The following is a 9,404-nucleotide window of genomic DNA, read 5'->3' on the forward strand; positions in this document are numbered from 1 at the left end:
TAAAGAAAAAACACAAGGAAGAAACCCCCAACTGGGGCTGACTCATTGCCACCTGCAAATGGGCTGAACTGCAAAAGGCAGGATGTTTTTTCTAGCAGAACATAACAGCCTGTCTTGAAGCAAAGAGGTTCTGCAAAGAGACATCCAGGTAGGGGTCTGTATCCAACACTTTTAAGATTAAAGAAACTGAACAAATTATGTATGAAAGGGAAGTGATAAAGTAATTCAAGGAAGTTGCAGAATGCTGAAGGCAGCTTTTAAGTCACTAGCATTTTTACACACCCATAATGACTAAGTTGAGAAAGAAATTAAAAAGTCTCATTCACAGTAACCACAGACAAAATTAAAAAGTAAATTTACCAAGAATATGAGAGACATCTGAAAAAAAAAAAGCAGTACTCACCTAAGAAATTGTAGAAGACACACACTAAAGTAGAAAAGCCTTCTTCGGTGTAATATTTCAGTAAGTGTATTTGAAGACAACTTCACACTCAACCTCCCATTACCTACCTCTCCCCATCCTTCCTAACCATTAGTAGTCACTATCCTGTATAGTCTTACTTGGTAAACTTCAACATGAGAGGACATGCAGTATATACTTTTAGTGCCTGGTTTATTTAAGAGGATGTCCTTCATTTCCATAAATCCTGTTTTGGGGAAGAATAATATTTTATTGCATATTTATGTATTATACATATCTCAGGCTTCATCATCCATATATCCAATAGATGAGTATCACAATCAGCATGGGCTCACAGGTATCTCTTTGTTATGTTGATTTCCTTTGAATATGTGCAGAAAGTGGGATAGCTGGATTATATATACAGTAGATCTATTTTTAAGGCTTATTTTTTGAGCAACCTCTATGATGTACTCCATAACAGCTTTTAGTGAATTACATTATCTTCTTCAGTATAAAACAACTGCTTTTTCTCCATATCTTTTCAGCTTTGTCAGTTTTTAATTTTTTTTTTTTTTTTCGAGACAGGGTTTCTCTGTATAGCCCTGGCTGTCCTGGAACTCACTCTGTGGACCAGGCTGGCCTCAAACTCAGAAATTTGCCTGCCTTGGCCTCAGTTTTTAATTTTTGATAGCAACCATTCTAATTGGAGTAAAATGATATGGCATTGAAATGTTTGTTTGTTTTATAAGACAACATTTCACAAAGTTGGCTGGGTTCAAACTCATGAGCACAAACGATCCTTCCACCTCAGGCAAGGTGAGGACTCCGGGTGTGTACCGGCAGCAGTATTGTAGATTTGAGTTTTGTTCCCATGACGATTAATGATATTGAAAACTCTTTCTAAATTCATTGGCCATTTGAATTTATTCTTTACAGAAGTATCTATTCAAATCATTTGGCCATGTTTTATTTTTATTTTGCTTTTTTTTTTTTTTTTTAGACGGGGTTTCTCTGTGTAGACTTGGCTGTCCTGGAACTCACACTGTAGACCAAGCTGGCCTCAAGCTTAGAAGTCTGTCGCTACCTCTTGAGTTTTGACCATGTTTTAATTAGTTTATTTGATTTTTTTTGTGCTTTCAGTATTTGTAAGTGTATTCATCATTTGCAGATGACTAGTTGGCAAACACTTTTTTTAGATTATTTTTACTCCGTTGGAATTTCCTTTTGCTGTACAGAACCTTTTACTTTGAATAGCATTTGTCTCTTTTGTTTATGTTTTTTTCCTGTGTTTTTAGCACATATAAAAAAAGATCATTGCCTGTACAAATGCTTTGAATTGTTTCCCTGATTTTTTCTTTGAATAGATTTACAGTTAAAGCTTTCCATTTAGGTCTTTGGTTGATTTTGAGTTGATGTTTGGGTAGGATAAAAGATACAGTGTGAGTCTTCTAAATACGGCTATACACTTCCCCCAGCACCATTTGTTGAATAGGCTGTCATTACTCTGCTGTATGTTTTGGGTAACTTTGTTAAGAATTAGTTGTCTGTATGTAGTTGTGTTGGTTTAGCTCTGGGGACTGTATTCTGTCTATGGGTATAGATGTCTGATCCTATGTTAGTACCAGATTGTTCCAGCTGTTACAGATCTGTGGTATATCTTGACATTAATTATTGTGGTACCTCCAGCCCTGTATCTACACTTTGGTCTTCCTTCTTCTTGAGCTTCATGCGTTCACAATTGTATTTTGGGTATTCTGAGCTTTTGGGCTAATATCTACTTTTCAATGAGTGCATACCATGTGTGTTCTTTTGTGACTGGGTTACCTCACTCAGGATGATATTTTCTAGTTCCATCCATTTGCCTAAGAATTTCATGTAGTCATTGTTTTTAATACCTGAGTTGTACTCTATTGTGTAAATGTACCACATTTTCTGTATCCATTCCTCTGTTGAAGGACATCTGGATTCTTTCCAGCTTCTGGGTATTATAAGTAAGGCTGCTATGAACATAGTGGAGCATGTGCCCTTGTTATATGTTGGATCATCTTTTGGGAATATGCCCAGGAGTGGTATAGCTGGGTTCTCAGGTAGTACTATGTCCAATTTTCTGAAGAACCACCAGACTGATTTCCAGAGTGGTTGTACCAGCTTACAATCCCACCAGCAATGAAAGAATGTTCCTCTTTCTCCACAACCTCGCCAGCATCTGCTGTCCCCTGAATTTTTGGTCTTAGCCATTCTGACTGGTGTGAGGTGGAATCTCAGGGTTGTTTTGGTTTGCATTTCCCTGATGACTAAGGATGTTGAACATTTCTTTAGGTGCTTCTCAGCCATTCGGTGTTCCTCAGTTGAGAATTCTTTGTTTAGCTCCGTACCCTACCTTTAATAGGGTTATTTGGCTTTCTGGAGTCTAACGTCTTGAGTTCTTCGTATATATGGGATATTAGCCCTTTATTGGATACAGGGTTGGTAAAGATTTTTCCCAATATGTTCATTGACATTTTGCCCTATTGACAGTGTCCTTTGCCTTACAGAAGCTTTGCAATTTTATGAGGACCCATTTGTCTATTTTTGATCTTAGAGCATAAGTCATTGGTGTTCTGTTCAGGAAAATTTCCCCTGGACCAATGTGTTTGAGGCTCTTCCCCACTTTTTTTCTATTAGTTTCAGTGTATCTGGTTTTATGTAGAGGTCCTTGATCTACTTGGACTTGAGCTTTGTACAGGAGATAAGAATGTATCAATGTGCACTCTTCTACATGCTGACAGTCTGTTGAACAAGCACCATTTGTTGAAAATACTGTCTTTTATCCACTGGAAGGTTTTATCTCCTTTGTCAAAGATCCAGTGACCATAGGTGTGTGGTTTCATTTCTGGGTCTTCAATTCTATTCCATTCATGTACCTGCCTGTCTTTATACCAATACCATACAGTTTTTATCACTATTGCTCTGTAATATATCTTGAGGTCAGGAATGGTGATTCCCCAGAAGTTCTTTTATTGTTGAGAATAGTTTTTTGCTATACTGGCTTTTTTGTTATTCCAAATGAACTTTCAAATTGCTCTTTCTAAGTCTATGAAGAATTGAGTTGAAATTTTGATGGGGATTGCATTGAATCTGTAGATTGCTTTTGGCAAGATGGCCAGATTTGCTATATTAATCCTGCCAGTCCATGAGCATGGGAGATCTTTTCAATCTTCTGAGATCTTTGATTTATTTCTTCAGAGACTTGAAGTTCTTGTCATACAGATCTTTCACTTGTTTGGTTGTTTTATATTCTTTTGTGACTATTGTGAAGGGTGTCATTTCCCTAATTTCTTTCTCAGCCTGTTTATCCTTTGATTAGAGGAAGGCTACTGATTTGTTTGAGTTAATTTTATGTCCAACCACTTTGCTGAAGCTATTTATCAGGTTTAGGAGTTTTCTGGTGGAATTTTTGGGGTCATTTAAGTATACTATCATATTATCTACAAATAGTGATATTTTGACTTCTTCCTTTCCAATTTATATCCTTTTGAGTTCCTTTCATTGTCTAATTGCTCTGGCTAGGACTTTGAGTACTATATTGAATAGGTAGGGGAAAAGTGGGCACCTTTGTCTAGTCCCTGATTTTAGTGGGATTGCTTCAAGTTTCTCTCCATTTAGTTTGATGTTGGTTTGCTGTATGTTGATTTTACTATGATCTTGAATAATGCTTTAATGGATGGATTAATGCCATTGATACAGAGGTGAGTTAAGCATTGCCAGGGTACTTCTGATAGGGGACATGTTTGGCTCCCTCATCCCCTTCCCTACACTTTCCTCCTTACCATTTTCCATCATAAGATCATATAACAAGAAGGCTCTTTTCAGATTGGGCCCCGGGCAAGAAACTCCTTATTCTTTAGAATTTTGAAAGTAAATTCGTGTTTAATGACTTAATGTGTTTAAGACCGTTTCTTACAGCACCACAAAGCAGACTGAGATACTTGGTTTTCTTTATTTTTATGCTGCTTGGGGTTGCTTGGATTTCTTGAATCTGGGTTTGTTATTTTTAACAATTTGGGAGAGTCAAGTTTTTAATTTCCTCATTTTTTATCTTTGAACTGCTATTACATGTGTGATCAATCATGGTGTTAGCTTTGCTATCTTTTGGTTTTGCAGCCTCCCTGTGGACTTCCCATTTTTAGTACTGTGTTTCTCTAGAAATCTCACCCTCATATCTCCATTAGCTTACCATAGTCATGTTTCCTCACATTTTTCTTGTACATAGAGCACACTTCGTTTATGTATTTTCATTATCTCCATCAGATCTCTTTTGGGTCTGTTTCTATTGAATGACTTTACTACTCATAGTTAGGGGGCTCTAGTTCCTCCAACTGTTTTTTTTTTTTTATTCCCAAACATTATAAATTTTGCCTTTTTAATTCTTAACTTTGGTGCATTGCTTTATATATTTTACATGTGGCTTTATTCTGTTTTTGTTTTTTGTTGTTCTGTTTCGTTTCTGAGTCAGAGTTTCTCTGTGTAGTCCTAGCTACTCCCTCTGTAGATCAGGCTGGCCTGAAACTCAGAGATCCACCTGTCTCTGCCTCCTGAGTGCTGGGATTAAAGGCCTGTCCCATCACTACCTGGGCTTGGTTTTATTCTGATGTGTAACTAAGTTTGATGCTACAGTTCTGTGCTAACTTTGTTAAGAAATGCTCAGAACATCTTTAGGGCAAGGTTGATTTAACCTGTCAACTAGGGGGCTCTCTGAACAATTCAAGCAAAATTAGGCCGTCTTTCCAGTCTTGTTAATGAGAACACTCACACCAGGGTGATGTCTAGGAATGCTTCTGCACCTCCCTTTCTACTCTTTAGTTTTTTTTTTTGCATCTTAGATTCAGGAGGACCTCTCTGCAGATGCCCATTGCTGGTTCCTCTGCAGAAGTCTTTTTCCTTGGACACCTGGCCCCAGAGACTCTAGCTACATCCCATCTCCAAAGTCTGAGCAGTATCTCCTCCACCCTAGAGCACGACTAGATTCCATTTACCTTCTGCTTCTGTGATATAATGCATGGAAACTCCCTGTAGGTAGTTACCTCCTGAAAATGCAAGGATCAGCCCAGAAACATGTTTCTTTACTCTTTGGTGAGGTCATCGTTCTTTGTCTCTAGTGTGTGGTGGTTTGGGTAGGGTTTGTCTCCCAGAGGGTTATATACAATGATATTAGTCCCTTGCCACGTGAGTCTCTGGGAAAGACTTCTCCACGTTTAACTGATTTATTTATTTGCACTGCGTGTGTGTTATGTATCTGCCACATCAGGGGTGTGGAGATTAGGGGACTCTCACTCAGTCATGTGAGTTGTGAGGATCAAGTCCATGTCTTTAGGATTAGCAGCAATACTCTCTATTCACTGAGCCATTTCACAGGCCCTTTCTCCCATTTTTTTTTTCAAATTGTTTTTTCTTCTGATTACTTTCATGCTGGGCAAAAATTTAATATGATGCACTGTTTGTCGATTCTTGCTAGTACTTCCTGAGCCACTACACTTCTATTTGGAAAGTTGTTGCCTGTGCCTATATCTTAAATTATTTTTTCTTATGTGTTCTTCTATTAATTTCCACATCTAGGATATCTTAGTAGATTAGATTTACTTTGAATAGCTTTTTGTAAAAGGGTATAGATAGAAATCTAATTTCAGTCTTCTGATACGAGTGTCTGGTTTTTTTCCAGCATCATTTGTTGAAGGAGTGTCTTTTTTTCTGACATAATTTGGAAGTTGGAGACCTTTATTACGAGTTAGATGGCTATCACTGTGTGGGTTTATTTCTGAATATTCTGCCCTATTCCATTACTCCTCATGTCCCTTTTTGTGTCAGAATCACGATATTTTTGTTATTATGCCTCTGTAGTACTATTTGAAATCAGTTATTATGATATCTCTAGCATTGGTCTTTTACTACAGCTTTGGCTGCATGGTGTGTGGGTGTGTGTGTGTATGTGTGTGTTTGTCTGTGTTCATATGGGTGCAAATATATGAATTTTGTTTTTTTCTACCTTATTCTGATTTTTATGAAGATAGTATTGAAACTATAGATTGCCTTCAGTAATTTAGCAGCTCAATATCTGCCAATGTTTGTTTGTGTACATCTGTTTGTGTGTGTGCACATGTGTAATTGTATGACTATAGATGTGCATACACATGTGTGCCTGCATGTAGAGGCCAGAGATTTATGTCAGATGTCAGTTTTTTTTAAAAAAAGTTAGAGTCTTTCTGGATCAAGCTGTTCTGGAACTCACTATGTAGATCATGATGGCCTCACAAAGATTTGCCTACCTCTGCCTGTTGAGTGTTAGGATTAAGGAGGTGTGTGCCATCATGCTTAGTCAGATGTCTTCTTAAATTTACTGCCCACTTTACTTTGGGGATATTGTGGTTGGTTGGTTTCTTTGTTTGTTTGTTTTGGCAGTTGTATGTATTGACTCTGGACCTTATGTACTAGTAAGCACGCTACCACTGGGATAACTCTAGCTAACTTCCATCTTGTGTTGAGATAGTCTCTCACTGAACCTGACATTCACCAATTCAGCTAGGTTGGCTGGCCAGAGAGTGTCAAGAATCCACCAATCTTTTCTTGTCTTCTAGTTCTGGGAATAGAGGCATGCATTGTCATGCCTGGTTTTGATGTGGGTGTTGAGAGATTTGACCTCAGGTCATCACGCTCAACAAGAAAGCATTTTACTAGCCAAGCCATCTCCCTAGCTCCTTGACAAACTTTTAAAGTATGAAAACATGTATACTTTTAATATTTGTGAAATTGTTAGTCATTCTTAAGGTATGCCTACTTACCATCTCTATTATTTTCTTCTTTAAAACTGTACCTTAGTACTCAGGAGCCAGAGACAGGCTGATCTCTGTGAGTTCAAGGCCAGCCTAGTCTACAAAGTGAGTAGACTTTGGACAGCCAGGGCTCTTACACAGAGAAACGCTGTCTTGAAAAACAAACAAACAAACAAACAAACAAAAGTACCATAAATCTTTGTTAGCCTCACCCTCTGTGTCCTTGCTTCTCTTTTGGGAGATGCTAGAGACCACACTTGGGGTCTCAAGTATGCTAGGCAATCACTCTATCAGAAAACCACCCTCCCAGCTCATGTTTGATTCTAGTTGTGTTTCTTTGTTCATTTGTTTGAGATGAGATTTTTGCTCTGTAACTCACCGACCGAGAGTTCCATATGTAGCCCAAGCTGCCCTCAAACTAGAGACCCTTCTGGCTTACCTGGCTCTGACCCCTGCACACTGAGGCCGCACCTGGCTCTGACCCCTGCACACTGAGGCTGCAGGTATGTACTACCTTGATTCATTGTGCTTGATTTCATGTATAGTTTTTACATATGTTTCTATCCCAGCACCTGAACTTACTTCAGTTTAATCTTCAGCTCTTTTACTCCTTCTCCATCTGTATTTTCCTATTGTCCATCCTCTGAGTTTTTTTTTTTTTAATTTCAAATGCACTTTTTTATTTATAGGCTAGATGACTGGCTATTTTACAATTACTTTTTGTTTAATCACCTTCTATCTTGGTTTGTTTGTTGATTTTCTCCTTCATTTCTTTGAAGATGCTTCAAGTATTCATTTAAAAGCCCCATTCACTCCATTAACCTTATTTAGCCTGCAATAAATTCTTCTACTTACCAATGCAATTATCTTATTGATAATTGATCTAATTTTGAGTATGAAATCATTTCTGATTGTGAAGGCAGATTTAGGCACACACCCCTCCACCCCACACATACGAAGAATTATGGGAACTCACAAAGGTCTCCTTTTAGATTTAGCTGTGGCTTCCGTTGTTTGAAGATGGTGGCGTTGGGTCAGACTTTGGATGTGTGGATTCCCACCAGTAGTAATAATTTGGCTCCCATGACTTTTTACAGTTAGGTGGATGCATATCACTGAACTTGATCTTTGAAGTGCATGCAGAGCGGTGCTCACCATATCCGGGCCATGGTGATAAAGTCTCCTTCATGGTCCTCTCCTGTTCTTTCTTTCCTTTGTCGTATAACAAACTGTGGAAAATCCAGGGCAGGACTTTGAGGTACATGAAAATTTGAAGCTATCAGATTAGAAGTTTCTCTTCTGGAAGCCATAGAGGGAGATAAGGAAACCCACATTATAAGATAAAAATGCACACTTATTTCCGCCAACCTTTATCTAAAGATCAGAATTTAAAGCATTGAGAGAATAAGTATTTATGGCCACCAAGTTGTGATAGTTTGTTGCAGCACATTTAGGGAATGAATATACTAACCATATTTTTTAAGTTTGTTGTTCCAGGGTCATTCTCTAGTGAGTACAGCTGCCCTCTGTGTTTGTGATTCCAAGTCACTGGCTTCAATCAACAGAGGCCAAAAGTATTCAGGAAAACCATCTACACCTGTACTGAACATTTTTAGATTACCCTCTTGTCATCTATCTTCAGCAAAACCATGCAGCTACTATGTGACTAGACTTTACACTGCATTAGGTATTATAGTCAACCTAGAAATAATTTCAAGTATTTGAGATATTTATGTGGGTCACTATACCACTTTATATAAGGGTCCTGGACACAGATTTTGGTACCAGGTAGGTCCTGGAATCTTCAGTGGACAATGAGGGATAACTAAAGACACCTTGGTCTTTTGATTGTGCTCCACTGGTTTTCATGGCTTATTTCACTAATTCTAGCCATTAGTAGTAGTGTAATTTTTGGATGAGAGATCTTTTGTTTTTGTTTTTTTATAAGCTGTAAGATGAGAATAACAACAGTCCCATATTACATGGTTGCTATAAAGAATAGATGTTTTGATATATATAAAATGAATGTAGAAGTTAAGACTGGTTCTTCCTTCCAGCTCCATGCTCCCAGAAATTTGATTCAGACTCAAGATATATTCATAAATACTTTAGCCATATAGCTAGGCTTTTCTCTGACGAGGCCATAACTTATTATAACCTATTGACTATAGCTACATTCTGCCATGTGGCTGGTT

Source organism: Mastomys coucha, unplaced genomic scaffold (genome assembly GCF_008632895.1).
Source record: "Mastomys coucha isolate ucsf_1 unplaced genomic scaffold, UCSF_Mcou_1 pScaffold6, whole genome shotgun sequence".
Lineage (NCBI taxonomy): Eukaryota > Metazoa > Chordata > Mammalia > Rodentia > Muridae > Mastomys > Mastomys coucha.